General features: G+C 24.9%; 1 protein-coding gene and 1 long non-coding RNA gene across 2 annotated transcripts in view; one reads left to right on the top strand and one right to left on the bottom strand.

The window, feature by feature from the left end:
- The window catches only part of LOC127277719 (uncharacterized), a 108,685-nt gene that overhangs the window by 69,211 nt on the left and 21,052 nt on the right, over positions 1 to 18,422 (bottom strand). Inside the window, exon 2 of the long non-coding RNA XR_007842398.1 lies at positions 15,100 to 15,262. This is a non-coding gene — a long non-coding RNA (uncharacterized LOC127277719). The remainder of the gene's footprint in view (positions 1 to 15,099; positions 15,263 to 18,422) is intronic.
- LOC127277715 (phorbol ester/diacylglycerol-binding protein unc-13-like) overlaps positions 1 to 18,422 on the top strand; it is a 196,689-nt gene that overhangs the window by 69,074 nt on the left and 109,193 nt on the right. The window lies entirely within an intron of this gene.

Genomic DNA, 18,422 nt, shown 5'->3' on the forward strand with positions numbered 1-18,422 from the left:
TTTTTTTCGAATTATTTTTTATCAAGCCGCTTAGGAGATATGAATTTTTTAAAATTTCAGAATTTTAAAGATTCTTTATTTTTGAATGCTCATTTTCTAAAAAAATGCATCAATTTTAAAAGTTCTTTCTTTAATTGTGATTTCTTAACTGAACTTTTCAAAAATTTCATGCAAAAAATTATAAAATTAAAATTTACTATAATTTTTGTAATTTAACACAAACAGTTTTAAAAACAATATTTTAATCTATAAGTAATTTTGAAAAAATATAGTAAATTTTTTGCATGAAATTTTTGAAAAGTTCAGTTAAAAACACATTAAAAAAACTTTTAAAATTGATGCATTTTTAAGAAAGTTATGAGCATTCAAAAATAAAAAATCATTAAAATTCTGAAATTTTGAAAAATTCATATCTCGTAAAAGGCTTTAAACCTTACAAAAAGTATTTTAACGAAATATTTCAGGTAAACATAAAAATTTTTTTTTTTTTGTATTACACTTTGACAATTAACGGTTGACGGTATGAAGTGCGTCCAACTTTATTGGCAACTTTCCAAAATAAAAGAAAATAATACAATACTGAATAAATTTACTTCCTTTGAATATGAATATATTTATTTGGAAAAATATTTTTGAAAACAAAATAGAACAATGGATTTTATTTTCGTGTGCATATAAAGCTTTTTGTCAGGCAATAATAGAACAAAACATTTTTTGTGAGTGTTTTCTTTTTTCATATATAGTAGGTATATATAATATCCAGGTCGTACAAATGCTACAATTGCAATATGGAATTTAGTATACGATCATATTGTAGAGGAAAAACTTATTTTTTTTAACAGTAAATAAGATATAATTTAAATGAATGATTATGAGCATTTTTGAAATATTGAAATTAAAGAACAAAAAAGAAATATGAAAATATTTTTTGTTAATAATTTTGTCAAGTGTGGAAAATATTATGAAAATTTTAAAATGAAAATCACGAAATGAAGGAAAAAAAAATTCTAAAGTGAAAAAAATCGATAAGAGATTCGTTGAGCAAAAATTGTGTATTTTACATATCTTGGAGATTTTTTTTTCCCATCTTTTCTACGTTATCAAACTCGAACACAAAATGAAACATCGTTGAGTGTTTGCTATATGGTCGAACAAATCGAAATCTATTACTGCATCAACGAATTGATGCTTTCACAAACTACTGCTTTAGATTAGGCCGTCCAATCACTATCGATTCATGGTTACCAATAGTGACCAAATCGCTTAATTTCGAACAAACTTTATATATATATATATATATATATATATATATATATATATACGTATTAACTGGAAAATAATTTATATCCAATATTTTAAATGAAGAAATCAATTAGATTTTTCGATCCTTTCTCGATATTAAGAATTCTTTGAAAATTGAATTAAAAATTTATTTATTTTATTCAATTTATTCCATTTGTTTATTTATTTAAAGTTTATTAAATTTGACATTATAATAAAAATAAAAATTACATTTTGTTTCTATACAGTTAATTATAATAACAGAATTTTTATCATGTGTACAGTGTTGCCAAAGACTGTCACTAAATGTAACTGCGCATGCTTGCCTTACCAAAGTCAAAACTGATTGATTGAAAAAGCGCGGGCTTATTTGAAATTATGTATATTTGTAAAAAATATTCAAGTCGACTTATTTTTGCCAAAATCAAAAGATCGAATTATCAAAAAATCGAATTTCTGAAAGTTTGGATTAACTATTTAATTTTAAACTAATATTTGCAATTTTTAATAAATTAAAAATTTTACCTAAAATGAAAACTAAAATATGACTTTAAAATATTATCAAATATAGATACTAAGTATTTTAATCTTAATTATTTAAACATTATTATTTTTTTGTTAAAAAATTAATTACATTAAAAAGTATAGTGTGAATTTTGAAGTTTTCTTTAAGTATATATGCTCTAGTTATGTCTATTAGATGTTTTAAGTGAATTGAAAGCTCGTGTTACTGAATATTGTATAGAAAGCAATATAACTCACAGAATTCAAAGACGAAAACATAATACCTTTTCTTTTCATGAAGAACTAAGAATGGAGACATGCAATGCATATATACTATATAGATGTGTGTGTATCGTCGCGTTACTTTTCTTTTTAAAAAACAAAGAAATATCATAAAAGAAATGTCTAAAAGACTACAAACTTTTAAAATGGCTTTACTTGTTTATTTCAAAACTATTCTTCATTTTATGATATACATCACATTATGCAAGAGATTATGATTATAGGCCATTTCACTATAGCTTTAAAATTTTATTATTATTATTATTATTATTATTATTATTATTATTATTACGATTCTTTGGTCATACAAGGAAGAAAAACAAAATTTTCGATACCTTTAAAGGCTTAGTAGTACTTTTAACAAAAAGTTGATTTTTAAAATAAATTCGATTCTAATTTTTACACATATACTGTAAAAATTTACAACTGTAAAATAAGTTGTAAAAAATATGGCTTTGAAACGACAAAAAGATAATAAAAAATAATTAATTTTGATTTTCTAAAAAAATTTGAAAAAGTTAATTTGAATATTATGAGATATTAATACTAAAATTTAAAAAGTATTACAAAAAGGTTTTGCCTGACTTAAAATGATTTGTACTACTTATAGTGGAAATTAGAAAGAATTAAAATGTTCCATCCGAATAATAAAACTATCGTCTATAAACTCATTCTGATAAAAAAATCTCTCATAAAAATTTTTTTTTCACCATTTCAACTAACTTAAAATTAAATTTCACTAAGAACAAAATCTACAATGGATTGTTTAACGACGTTCATTTCTTTTCAAACCGCAATTTCACTTTCCAATAAAAGATACTTAACTTGACGTTAACTCTAAATCCTATACCTCATTGGATTTTTATTATTTGTTCTTCTCTATTATAGCTGCTGAAATCAATTTTTTTCCTATTTATATTTATTAAAATAAATAAATAAAAAAAATAATAATAAAAGTAACGATCAGTAATCTTTCATTGATATAATTTTCATTTTTTCGATTGACATTATAAAGGACAGAAAAATTAGAATTGAAAATGAATTTTTTATACAACTGATATGTTTCTTAACGTCAAAACAAAAAATGATTGACAAGAGGTTTACTTTACAAACATATTTATAACTAGGGCAAAGAACAAACTGAACGATAGAAGTATGGAGAGAGAAAGTTTATTTAGTTCAAATGCCTCGGTTTCAGGATTTGAAAAAGAGATTTCTTGTCTTATCTCTCTGCCTTAAGTGGATCAGTGAGATTATAGTCAGACAAGTCTCCGAAAAATCTTTTTGAATTCCTTTATATATATATATATATATAATCCATCAGAAATATTATTTGTTATTATAACATTTCGCGATTGTTAATTTTACTATCTTACAAATGAAAATTTTAAATTATGATTTTAGTGAAAAATATTTCAAAGAAATTTTTAATTTTATCAATAAAAAAAAAATTTAATAAGGAAAAATAAATTATAATAAAAATTTCTCCGTTTTGAAATCAAAATTATTTGAAATACCAAAGTTTCAATTTCTAAGGGTCCAAGTTATTATTTTTCCAAAATAATTTTTTCCACGAAGTAGTATAAGGAGATCCCACTATCTGAAAAAGTTGAAGTCAATTTCCCCTTTTCTCTTTAAACTAACGGAGGTGTCGCATCTAGTGGTAAATTTGGTAACTTCAACTTTTCCGGAAGTTGACAGCCCAGTAGTGGGATTACTAATAGCGCTAGTCGCTATGTAGCGCTTTTTGTTATTTAGAATTAAAAACTTACATATTTTTAGTGAAATTTGTTCCAAATCATGGCCAAAATAAAATACCGTTGACAATTTCTTCAAAGCTTAAACTGCAAGATGGTAATTTAGAAGAAACTATAAACATAACCCCTCTAAATAAGGACATTGACATAGAATTCATGTCTATTTCCTAAAATATTTTATCTACGTAGCAAACAAATACAACATGAAGGTGGAATCAATTCTCTAACTTCATGTTTGCCAACTATTACTTTCAAATAAAATAATCAACCAGTGACGAAATAAATTATACTTTAATATTGCAAATAACCTATTATTTTAATAAATAACAACTTGAAAAATAAATTATCTAGTTTAATGTTAAAATAATTTATAAAGGAAATAAATTTTTTTAATTTAATTTAATAAATAAAATTAAGAAAATTAATCTTATTGCAAGAATTAAAAATAATAATTGCATGAGATTTAAAATTAGGATATTCTTTACCAGCCTAAATTTAAAAATTGATAAATTTTTTAAATTAAATTAATTTGTTTTTAATTTTTTAATTAAAGTAATTTAAATTTTCATTTTTTGAAAAACTCTTTAACTCACAAAAAATGCCCTATACATTTTTTTAGTGAACCTTTGCGTGAGAACAAAAATTCTATTTCTGCGGTTATATCTTCAAAATTTTTTTAATTAAATTTTTTTTCTATTTTAGACAATGTCTAATAGAAACTTTTAATCCTATGTAAAAGATAATAAATATAAATTCAATAAATATTTAATTATTAATATAAAAAAGAAAAGTAAATAGTTTATTATTATTGGATAAAGTTGAATTATTTTCTTGATTTTTTGTAAGGATAGAAATTGGAAATAAAAGTGTTAATATAATAATATTAACAATTATCATTGCCTCGAATTGCCTTTTTATAACTTTTGAGATTTGAAGTGTTACACTTGAAAAATTTGTCAGTCTTTTAGATACTTCTTTAAATTGCTTCATTTCTTCATCGTGGGAAATCCTTATAAATTTGATACATTCTTGATTCCAAAAAAAATTGTTAAATTATAAAATAAAGCAAATATAAGGAAAAAATACACAGAAAAACAATTGTACCAACCTAAGTCTATCAAAATGATACTATTTTTTTAGTCACCCGATAGCTAGAAAATTTTTTAAAGTGAATGTAGCTTTGAATCGCTACGTAGCGAAATCTTCGTAGCGCTGTCGCTATTTGTAATCCCACTCCAGTAGTGGTGCCAAAAATTTGCTGAAATCAGTTTCGGACTTTATAATTTAAATTCTAATCATGATAGAATATTAGCTATTAGTTATATAATATTAACTATTAGTTTATGTTAGGAACTTTGTTGACATCATTGACAACTGTATTAATTTTTTTTTTTTCTGTGAAATTTTATAATTTAGAATATATTTTATTTTTGTACACTTTGGGCCTCAGAAACATAAATTTTTTGATATTTTAAATTTAAAACTTATTTCTTGAAACTTTTGTTTTGGAACTCTTGTATACCAATCCTCACAAATACTTAGGTACAATAACCTCAATTCATGAAACTGTTTTCAAAGTCAAATTTTCTTTAAAAAATAATGGATTCTTATAAAAAATGTTTTAAAATAAAAGAACATAAAATGAATTATTTAACCATTGAGTGTAATGAAAATTTAGTACTTCACAAATTGGGTCATTTACTTTAATAGAATTCTTTAAAATGAAAATTCTAATTTATGATTTTTATGGGATAATCATTGGCACAATTTTAATGGTGCCAAAAATTTGCTGAAATCAGTTTCGGACTTTATGATTGAAATTCTAATCATGATAGAAAATTAGCTATTAGTTATATATTAACTATAAGTTTAGGTTAGGAGTCTTGTATGACGTCATTGATAACTGTATTAGTTGCCTGAAAATATGTAAATAAAAATTTGTTTATTAGTTTTAAAAAATGATTTTAAAGTATAGGTAAGAACTATCTGTAACATGAATTTAAAAAAGTTTTAGAGGTTTACAGAATATGTAGGGTCTTATCATTTTGCACGTATTGAAAGAAATAAGATTAAGGATATATTTATGGTATATATACATGTATATATGGAGAGAGTTGCTCAGGGCTTATGGAGGTCGTCTCGGTCGTTCGTTCAGTTCGGTCGACTTGATTCAAGTTAAGTCGAAACCTACCGAACCCCGACCCTCTTCTGTCAGTGACGTCATCTGGCACGTGGCCAAGATGAGACGCTCAATGAAACAGTTGCCCACTATTATATTATGCTGCGTACACACATTCTAAACTCTTGAGGATATCAACCTTGAACATCAGACAAGGTTCTAACAATTTTCCAATATTAATCGCGTTAAAAAAAAATTTTTTTTTAATCTTTGTGTTTTTTTAAATATATAAAATAGTTTGCAAAATTGAAAAATTTCAGCTGAAAATTCAACTTTTCATTGTCTTATGTATTATTAATTATTATTAATAATAATCTAATAAATTTTAAATTATAATTTTACCATTTCTGCCTTATATTGACTCAACAAAATCGATATAATAATTTTTCACCTTATATATGTTTATTTTTTTTCTTTAAATTGCTATAGAAAAATAATTCTATATAAATGTGTATTTTTACAAAAATTATATTCATTTATTCTGTTCTGATTAAGATTTTCTTTGCTTACACTTTACTTATGAATCAATATTTATTTTATATCCACTGTTTTTTTATTGTCTTAACGCGACAAGATGATAAAAAAAATATATATATATGAACTTTTATTTTATATGATTTTTACGTCTTTTTATTCGTTTCTCTTTTTTATTACTGGTATAAATAGATTTGTTGAGTACTTTTAATTATGTCGAGAAAAAAATACATACATTTATATTATATGTATAACGTGGAGCTTGCAATATATTTGCATTATCAGTAGTAAATCAGAAATGAATATAAATATAAGAGAAGTGAACATTTTGGATTTGAGATTCTGGAAAATGTAATATCTGCTCATATATTTCATGATTAAGATTAAATTTTTATACATATATAATTTTTCACATTCCACGTAGAAATTTCCCCACATTTCCTTATTTAAAATAGAGTTTTGTTTAGGACCTCGATAGTTTTTCGATATTTTGAAATTATTTTTTTTATTCTATTTTTATAAATGTATACTATTTTTTTGAAATAATAATACGAAGTGAGAAAATTTACGCGTATAATCGACCCCTAGAGATGAAAAAAAAAAGGTGAGACAATGATGGAAATTTTTCGTTAGACTTTCCATTAAGCTTTCCCATAATTTGCTATTTGAGAAGTTTCACGTATATTATATATTATATGAACCCTTGACATATTCCCCACGGATCACGCAAGGATCTTTTTGCTTTTGCAAGAAAAGAGGTATATCCTTGTTTTGTGTGATGATGGTAGATCGACATGATATTCCCGTGTGGCTGATGAAAACGATGAGATAGCCATTTTTTGTTTGTTCCAAAATAAAGAAAATGTTGATGCTTTGTTTGAAAAATTGTGCCGACTAAAATCAAGAAAAAATCACTCAAGAATATACTTTTTTTTATATTACTATAATATATATTATTATAAAAATTATATTATAAATAATAATCATGTATATACTTTTAAATTCATTAGCTACTTTTCACATTAACAGGATTATAAACGACGCGACGTTAGCTGCATGTATATATATATATATCTAGCAAACGAGAAAATTTTTAATTAATAAAATTCCACAATGTAAGTTTCTTGTGTGTTGCTCCCCTTTTATATTGAATTAATTATGAGACACTGAAAATGTTATGCGTTTGGAGAATAAACTCGAGGCACATACATATCACGCAATGTGGGACATCACTGACCACACTGATGAATGGGGTCCAAATTTCAGTTTAATTTACCATGAATGCCAAACTAGGGTTAATTTAAAGTCTTACAGCCATGTTTATATTAACGGGAAAGGACTGGAAATATATATTTTTCATTTGTCACTATATTCACAAACTCATTAAAAATATATTTTATTTTAATAATATTTTAGTTGTTTTTTTTTTTTTTTTTTTGATGAGAGGTTATTAAAAACTTAATATTTTTATTTTTATAAATAAAAATTTCTACTGTTTTTTATATAATGGAATTTCCGTCAAAAAATTTCTAATTTTATATTTTAACGTTATTTTTTTATTGTATACTAGCATTTTAACCCCTTTGCTGTGTGAGAAAAATATCATTTTATGGTCTTAAAATGTTCAATTAATTGTGGTTGATGAATTTTACAATTTTTATATTAACAATAATTAATAAATATTTAGTTAATTATTGCAAAAAATTTGCTGCAATCAGTTTCGGACTTTATGATTCAAATTCTAATCAATGATTCAGAATTTAAATTCTAATATTAGCTATTAGTTATATAATATTAACTATTAGTTTTAGTTTAACTTTAGTTAGTTTTAGTTAATTAAAGTTTAAATTTTTATAGTTTTTTAGTTTGAATTTAGTTATTTGTAATTAGTTGTAGTTAGTTTTTTTAGTTTAAGTTCATTTCAGTCTTGTTTTGAAAATTTTAAGTGATTAATTTCCCTACTGAAAAAATGTTACTAATTTTCTTTTTTTTTATTCACAACTGAGAGTAAGGAGAAAATTATTTCCGTATATAAGTGAATGAAATTCGTATTCTCTTTGAATCCTTTTAGAAAAAAATTTTTTTACTCGATTTTTGTCTCTTCTTATTATAGTCATTGTTTTCCGGGCAAAGTGGTTGAGATGAACAACCAGTCATTTAACTTCGTAGAAGTATATCATCTTCAGGAGGTATGAGAGCGTTGTCAAGGTCCTGCAACGATGAGAGATTGGTGGAAGGGAGTACAAGTTCCGACCACTCTCTCTCTCTCTCTCTCTCTCTCTCTCTCTCTCTCTCTCTCTCTCTCTCTCTCTCTCTCTCTCTCTCTCTCTCTCTCTCTCTCTCTCTCTCTCTCTCTCTCTCTCTCTCTTGCTCTCGAGTGACTTGACATACCCCAGTCAGCGCATTTCTAATGCGAATCGAACCGCTACCATATGTAGATCTCGCGTATAGCTTTATGAATATTTTAAGCTAGACCTGACCCAGATTATCCTCGCAAACAGAAAAGCACCTGCTGCCACTTTTGTTAAGTAAAAAACCGGCTGTTTTACCTTTTTTTTTAAAAAAAATATCTTTCCCTTTTATTCTATATTTTTTCTTCGTTCACTATACATTTCTCAATGAATTTGCCTTTTCTCAATATAAAATATTGTGACTTCAACCTGCCTTAATCGTCAAATCAATACATTGAAAAAAATATATATATTTTTAGAAGATTTCTCTAATTTTTTATGCAATTTTCCTTTTAGAATAAATGGCATCGAAAAAAATTAAAAGAAAAAATTTTATTCTAAAAGTAGAGAAATATCCTGTAATAGAGAATATTATTCTCTCAGTAAGAGCAGAAAATGATAGTCGTCTTTTATCATTTTTATCCTCTTAAAAATAGAGGAAAATGGGGGGTGCATGACCAATAAGAAATTAACAAGAAAATCGTAATTGGTCAATTTTAAAAATTGTGCCAAATTTTTTCTTTCGATTGTTTGTTCGGCCATTTGTAATTTCGGACAAATAAAAATTCGGCGTCTTAAAAATTCTATCAATCAAAAATTTTTACAAGTAAAAATTCGAACAAATTAAAATTTGTTGAATGGGAATTTCTGTCATATAAAAATTTGAATCACTAGTAACCTCGTATTTAAATCAAATAATTTATTTTCAGTGATCACTGCACAGAAAATTAAAAGGCATTAAAATAAGCTGCAACGCTTATTATTTTTATCCAATTTTGATTATTTTAATCTATTTTGGTATTAAAATAAGAAAAATTGGATTAAAATAATAAGCGTTACAGCTTATTTTAATGCCTTTTAATTTTATGTGTGAGAAAAAGATACTAAAATTAGAAATAACATATTGAAACGTACAATTTTTTATACATAAAAAAATTAATAATTTATTTAGGTATTTCAGAATAATTTCTGAATTTTCTTTGTAAACATTAAATTAGTCGTTATAAAATATGCATGTAAAATATTATTTATGCGACACATATACATATATGTAAAAACGAAATGCATTTCAAAGTAAACAAAACTCAAAATCCAGGTTACCGTGAGTAGATGAAGCAGTTTATATATATAAACGACTCCTGTGCCCGGGTCTAACCCCGTTTAGATGAATGAGAATACAACCATTTTTGCGTAAGTGCATTGAACAGAATTGCCGCACGGAAACAGTTCAAAAGTATATGCATATGAAAGTGCTTCATATATAGTAAATTTCGAAGCAAAAATGCTTCATATTCTTTGATGCAGTTGAATAGCACAAGTCGTTCATTTAATGGATCGAGATTTTAATAGAAAAAAAAAAAAATGTAACTGGTGAAGAAATTTTCTCAACTATTTTAGAAATTATTTGAGAAAAAAAATTACTTTCTCAATATTGTATCCATCAACTTGTAAATGAAAAAGTATATCAAAAATTTCACGTGTTTAAAAAATGAAATTTTAAAAATGCATTCCTAAAAGAAATAATCTCACATTAACCGAAAAATTCGTTTTGTTAATTTGTTTACATTTTATTTTAAATAAATGACAATTTTTTATTTCTAACTTATATTTTATTTAAAATTATTGCATATACAGTTAATATATAAAACACTTAAGAATAATTTTGAAAAATCCCGCAACACATGGGGGATCGAATCCAGGACCCTTGGGATGCGAGTCGTGTACTTAAACCACACAGCCACGTTTACTTACAGAACTTTTAGCTAACATTTCTTTTTTAATATTAAGACTGTTCTATCTTTTGTTTGTGATGACAAAATAACTACATTATCTTTAAATTTGTACATCTAATATTAGGTTATAATCATTTGGAGTTATACCCACAAATTCAATTATTGAAACATTAGAATAAAAATTCTCTTTAATTGTTAATAACTTTTTTAAAAAAGTTAATGTTAAAAAAAATAGATTTTTATTTTTTCCAAACGTCTCGTCTTGACGTGTCCGGTGACATTTGAAAATATTTCAGAAAAAAAAATTTATTTTTAAACATGTCACGTGCGATCATTAGGACCAATATTAGAAAACGTGAGTAAAATGAAATTTCGATTGAAAAAAAAATAAGTGTATGCCTCTTTATATAATTTTACGAGAGATTCGCGTGCTTGAACTGTGGCAAATTGCATGCTTTGTTTATTCAAGAAATTATGAAAAAATGATAATTACTATTGTGAGTCTTCGCTCATGCATATTTTTTAAAATCAGTATAGCGTTCAATATACAATGTGGCCTCGAACGATAGCTGTATTTTACGTGTTTTCATCATTATCAGTTAATTGAAAAAAAAAAATTCCAATACATTTCTTCTAAGCATCATATATATGTAGCAAAAGTTGTAAATTCAGATGTTCATTACATGAACATTTTGCTTCCTCTTTACGATCAGCAAAAAAATTTGCTTCCTCGTGGAGAAAGCAAAATTTTATTGCCAAAATGTGTATTTTTGATTTTTTAACTTTCATTAATTCTTTAAATTTACCTCAAATTTATACTTCATATATAACGATCGATTCGTCTTGACGTAAGGAATACAATTATTTCATATATAAACTTTAATTTAAAAAATCACAAAATTTTATTGCCAAAATGTGAATTTTTGATTTTTTAACTTTCATTAATTCTTTAAATTTACCTCAAATGTATACTTTATATATATCGATCGATTCGTCTTGACGTAAGGAATACGATTTTATTATATACAACCTTAAATTTTTCAATTTAAAAATTTTTTCGATTAAAAAAAAATTTTTGGAAAAAAGACGATAAAATTTTTTTTTGGGGTATTTTTTAAAATCCTTTGGTCAGATTTGAGATATTAATATGATAAATGAGCCTACTAAATTTTATCTAAATACATTAAAACCTGTTAAAGTTATCTTCTAAACAAAAAAGGGATCCACACACATACACATACATACATCCAGACAATTGATCAGGGTCTCATATAATTATAATTATATATCATTTGTTTCCGCCACTTTGAAAAGTTTTATAAACGAAAGGACTACAAAGCTTCCTCCACGAGGAAGCAAAAAGTAATCTTATATTGTATATTATATATATAATTTTCGAAACAAACTTTTTTTCTTTTTTAATTTTATATTAATTTTCTTTTCAAAAACAGAAATTAAAAATCATCGTTCTATGTTACATTTTTGTAACAAAAATAGTCGTCCTCAAAGTAGATTCTCTTTTTTGTAAGGATATAATATTTCAACTTTTTCCATTAAGAATTTTTTGATATTCGCGCTTTAACAAAACAAAGTTTTGAATTTATTCGTGTCTTAAGGAACACTGTTCGTCAAGAAAAACACAAAAATTTTGTCAATGTCACAAATAAATTTTGTGTATATGTATATATATATATATATATATAATAAATTTCTGATTATCAATTTCTTCCTTTATTACACTTTTCATTGTTGGCAATTGTCATTGCTCAGTAGACCTTGGCATATTTTCTTCAAATATTCTCTATATCTCTATTGGTTTCCAATATTTATATATATATTTATAACAAAAACAAATTTTTTTTTTCAAAAATCGGTTACATTTTAGACTGAGTTGAAATTTTTTAGATACTTTCGTTGAAGGTAAAATTTTTTTAATATAAAGGAGAGTGGAGCATTAATTAATTAATTAAGGATTTTTTAGTTTAAAAATGGTATATTTAAATAGATATCCAAAAATCGTTAGAGCCGAACACTCGATTTTTTAGTTACAATTTTTTCATTGATATCATTTTTTTGTTCCAATCGACGACAATTTATTGTACGAAACCTTTTTCTCTTGGAAAGTAAGAAAAACATGAGACGTGACTAATATTAATCATTCATTGTATATCTATTTCGCAAAAAAATCTAATATTATTTTTATTTTTTAAATTAAATCAAATATTTTTGAAACTATTGTAACGCGGCATTTTGTCGCGTACAAATGACTTAAAAATAATAAATTTAAATAAATTTTGTAAATTAACGATACCAAATAAAAATTATTTTCTTACGATACTCTCTTCGCTTTGTTTAAATATTAAAATCACGTATTAAGAAACCAACTTGCCAAAGTCGTCAGATTAATAATTGACTTCTAATAAATAAATTCGATTCTGATTTGTCCTTTCGTTCTGTAATGAAAACTCTCGCGAGGCACTGAGGATTCTTGCCCGGTCACAAAGACGTTGAGGACATTACTATCTATCATTGAAATTAGAAGTCATCAAGGGAAGAACTTCCTGGTGTATATATTTGGATGAGAGTCCCGAATATTCAAGAACACCAGGAAAAGAAATGGCTGTTTTGTTGACGATCTGTCAAATCAATACTGGCAGTAAATTTTCTATGAACTTTTCGCATCAATCAATTTAACATCTGATAGTGTAGGGATCTGCGTTACCGACGACTGCGTATCGATTATCGGTCGCGGATATTATATTATTGAATATAAATTGATCTCAATGACACCGAGAAGAGAGGTCGCTGTTTAGCGATGCTTTCGAGTTTAATTTGTCAGCCATTTTACTCTCATTCTTATCCTGCTGATCGTAGAGTCAAGTTGTGTTTTACTTTTTTTCGTATAAAATAATTAAAATTATAAAAAAAGAGACGAGGCGTCGTCGTCAAATGGACGGTGAGTCCCAATAAATTGATTAGGAGTCGTTTCCATCAGAATCGATCTCATTATTATTAAAGTATAATTGAATAAATAAAACATAAATCTTGACTTTCGGCCTTCTGCCATTATTTAACTTTTTCTAAAATTTGAAGTGAATATTAATAAATAGTGTTATTGTCATAAATTTTGTGTAATTAATGGTGTTTCTCCTTATCTCCCTCTCTTTGCGGTCTATTGTTGCTGTAAAGTAACAAAGGAATTCCTGAGCTGATTTTAGTTTTTCCTAATTAGAATTATAAAATTTAGGTGTCGAGTAATTTAACTATTTTTTTAGGTTTAGTTATTTTCCATAAAATAACTTGGCGTCTTGGCAGAATTAATAATTGAAAAGTGTAGGTAACGTTTATTGTCTTAAAAATATAATAATAAATAATTTCAATTTAAAATAAAAATCAAATTATAATGATAATTTTCCTTCCCAATTATATATTAGAATGTGAAAATTTTGATCCACGGAAGGTATTTTAAATAACACAAGTTTTATGTCATTTTTTAATTTATTGCTAAGCAACGTATCGATGACATGGTTTTGTCATCCTCTTCAGGCAAGTATAAAATTAAAATTACATTTTTTGTAATTAGTCAAATGAATATGAAATTTTGTGTCTTATCATGGCAAGCGAATTTTCGAAACGAAAATAAAAATCATTAATAAATTAAATTCAACGTTATACTATTTTGCTTTAGGAGATTTGTGCATTAAAAAAAATATATTTGAAAACAAAAATTCAAAAAAATTAAAAATAATCGTTTATTTTGTAAAAATTAATTTAAAAAATTAAAAATTATTTTGATGAAATAAAATTTGATTCATATTTTTTAAATACGTATTTTCTTGTTTTCCGTATAAACCTAATATAAGATAAATGCCCCAGAATTCATGTCATTGCATTAGTTAACGCCGGTTTTGTTAAAAATTACAAAAAATATTTTAAAAGGAACACTGAAAAAAAATTTATTTGATTCAAATAATCGGTTAATTGTCTATTATCAAATAATTGTTTATTTGTATCAAATAATTATTATTTGATATGGTATTTGTTTAAAATACAAAAATTATTGGTTCAAATAAAATTTATTTAATTCAAATAAAAATGATTTAGTTCATGTAAATATTTATTTGATAATAGTCAAGTAATCGAGTATTTGAATAAAATAAATTTTTTTTAGTGAAATAAATATTATGTTCTTTCAATTATAATTATTATTATAAAAATAATACAATAAAATAATAATTATTTCAATACATTGTTTTGAATTCTTACCGAAGCAAAGGTGCCGGTAACTGGAGCATTTATACCTTATAGAAACAAAAATAAAAAAAATTATTCCAATGTAAAATAATTTTTTGAATGAAAATTTGACATGAAATGCCCCATATTATAGGATAAATGGGCACGCAAGTAACATGTGGTAGTAAATAGTAAGTTGTACGTACATAGCGTATATAGAATTCGTGTCCATTTGATTGATGCTGGCCAAGTAAATAGATGCGTATGCGCACTCAGGTACAAACTAGTCAGCAGAATAATATGCTCTCCAGTAGATACGTCCTTGCTCAAGTTATACCCCAGTGTGTCGATCCTTTAGTTCAGTTAACACTAAAACAGTTCATCAATATAATTAAATTTTCTACATTATAAATTTATTAAAAACAGTGCGATAATTATAAATTAAAAACTTAATATATTGTTAAAATTAAAGCAATTATATCATTTTTAATATCAATTCAATATTAAAATTATAATCAATTATAAAAATTATATTAATAAAATTTTTTTTTTTATTTATAAAAGAAATATCACTTTGAAATGAGAAAACTTATTGAAACAATCAATTTTTATTATTAAATAAATAATTACTTGAATCAAATAAATATTCATTTCAATAAAATAATTATTATCGTAGTTAATTAAATTATATTTCTTTTTAAATGTAAAAATTATTGGATTCTATTAAAATTTATTTGATTCATATAAAAATTATTTTGTTCCAAGTAAATATTTATTTGATACTAGTCAAGTAACTGATTATTTAAATCAAGTATAATCTTCCTCAAGTGTTTAATATTTTATCACATTTATACATTTAAAGCTACACGACTTGAAAATGAGTGTAATTATATTTCCTTGTTTCGTATTATTACAAAAAAGTGAAATAAAAAAATTTTCTAAACATGTATTAATTCTGTTAAGTATTTTTTGGGAATCTTCATATGAGAGTGGATTGTCAAAATAAATTATTTTCCCCAAGGGTGATATTTATTGTTTCTTTTCTTGTTGATAAAATATTTACATATATATATTTAATGATGTTGTAAATTTTTCAAATTCTTACCTTAATTAAATTATAATTGTTAATTAAATTACTCTATTATTAAAAGCCATGAATTTAAAATTGGTATTTTCTTTTTTTTATTAAATGAAAAATCTACTTCTTTTGTTTCACTTTTTTTCGGAAAAATTAATGAAATATTGTTCTTATTCATTCGCATGCGTCAAGTGGTATATATAAATCAACAGGTTAATGAAATGAAAGTACCAAAAACTTTGGCAGAAAAAGGAGGATTCCAAAGGATCTTTAAAGAATTAGAAAAACTACAAGAAATTTTAGCTAATTATGAGGTATCTTGAAAATATATTTTGCGACATTTTTTTAAATTTTACTTTAATTAAATTAATTTAATTTAATTATTATAGATATAATTTAATAATTTTTTTTATTTATTCGTTTATTTATTTTTTGTTCATTTATTATTTATTTATTTTATATTTATTTATTCATCATGTTAAATACATTTTTTTTCTTCTCTTAATTCATTGTGAATTATATACGATTACGTTTTATATTTTTACTATTGATTATTATTATTAATATTAATCTAATTATCTGCAGATTAATTTCGATTTTGTCAGTTACTGTTGTTAGAATCTTCAAACCAATTTATATATATATATATATATATATATATATATATATATATATATATATATATCTTTCTATATTCTAAAAAGATTTCGCCGCAGCAGCCGCCGCCGCTGTTTCAGAAATTTTGACAAGAATGGGTCATTCCATGTTAAGTGTACCCAACCCATGTTTTGACAAGGTTAGGTAAGGGTGAGCCAACCCATGTTTTTGACATGGATAGTACAATAGTTGGTTACACTTGATATGGAATGACCCATATGAATATAGCTGCAAGTCCCCCCCCCCTTCTTCCCCTCCCTGGTAAAAAATAACCTAAATTTTAAGGTTATGTTCGTTTCAAGACTCTGAATAGGGCCGCAAGTCCTCCCCCTCCCTTACTCTCTCCGTATTTCCCACAAAAAATGACATAAATTTTAAGGTTATGTTCATTTCAAGACTTTCAATATAGCAGCAATTCCCCCGTCTCCCGCCAAAAATGACATAAATTTTGAGGTTATGATCGTTTCAAAACTGAATAGGGTCGAAAGTTCTCCCCCCTCCCCTCTCTCTGTATTTCCCGCCAAAAGTGACCTAAATTCTGAGGTTATGTTTGTTTCAAGACTCTGAATAGAGCAGCAAGTCGTTCCCCCTTCCCTCATCTCTCTCCGTATTTCCCGCCAAAAATGACATAAATTATGAGGTTTTGTTATTTTGTCGGGAAACGACCAAGAAACAAACATAACCTCAAAATTTATGCCAAAATTTAACGCAAAAAGACAAAGGAACAAACATAACCTCAAAATTTAGGTCAAACTTTGAAGCAAAATGACCAAAAAACGAACATAACTTTAAATGTAGGTCAAATTTTAGCTGGAAAATTTAGAAAATTTGATCAATTTTGTTTTAAAAATTGAAAATAATAAAAATTATTATTAATAAAAATCGTAAATGACATTTAAAGAAATAAATAATAAAATATTAATAATATTATATTAAATATTAATAATAGTATTAATATATATATAGGTATATATACTTTATCTTATCTCTGAATTTCTATGATCGATTTCGGCTTAAATTCGCTTCGAGATCTACTTTTCATATCTTGAAAGTTTTATCGCATGTCTATTTTTCACAAAACTTTTTAATTCCGAAAGAAGTAGATTTAAAAATTTTAAGGAGACAAAAATTTATATAAGATTATAAAATGCATTAGCATTTATATTTAAAAAAAGGAATATATTTACAATTTTCATATATAAAAAATCAATAAATAAAATGAAATTTTAAAAAAGTTATTAAATAGGTACACTGAAAATATTTTGGTGCAGCAGCTGCCCTAAACGAAAAATTTCTATATTCAGTTAATTTCATTAATATAAAAACTCATGGTAAATATTAAGTATGAAAGTTAATTGAATATAGAAATTTTTTTTGGGGGCAGCTGTCTCACCAAAATTACTTCTTAGAAAAAACTAAAAAATTATTAATTATTAATTATTTTTGTAAGAAAATAAATTTTTGGATTTCATAATATTATATAAATATAAAAAAAAATAGTTAAAATATTTATAAATTATATAATTGACGCAGAAAAAAAATTTTCTTTTTGTATTACAATAATTACAATGTATAAAGAAGCCCTTAATGAAATTTGCCGTGGTTGCGGGGAAAATTGTTTGTAATGATATTATCATAATAATATTGTATTTGTTTGAGAGACCATTAACCACATTAGGTTTTCTATGCATGCACACTAATGTGCATAATAAAACTGAGCATACGTCACTTAGTATAATTTAACCTAATTTAATTCCTTGAAATCGAATCATTAAAGTATATATGGCTTGAATG

This window comes from Leptopilina boulardi, unplaced genomic scaffold (assembly GCF_019393585.1).
Source record: "Leptopilina boulardi isolate dan_hultmark-lab unplaced genomic scaffold, ZJU_Lbou_2.1 LbouV2_177, whole genome shotgun sequence".
Taxonomy (NCBI): domain Eukaryota; kingdom Metazoa; phylum Arthropoda; class Insecta; order Hymenoptera; family Figitidae; genus Leptopilina; species Leptopilina boulardi.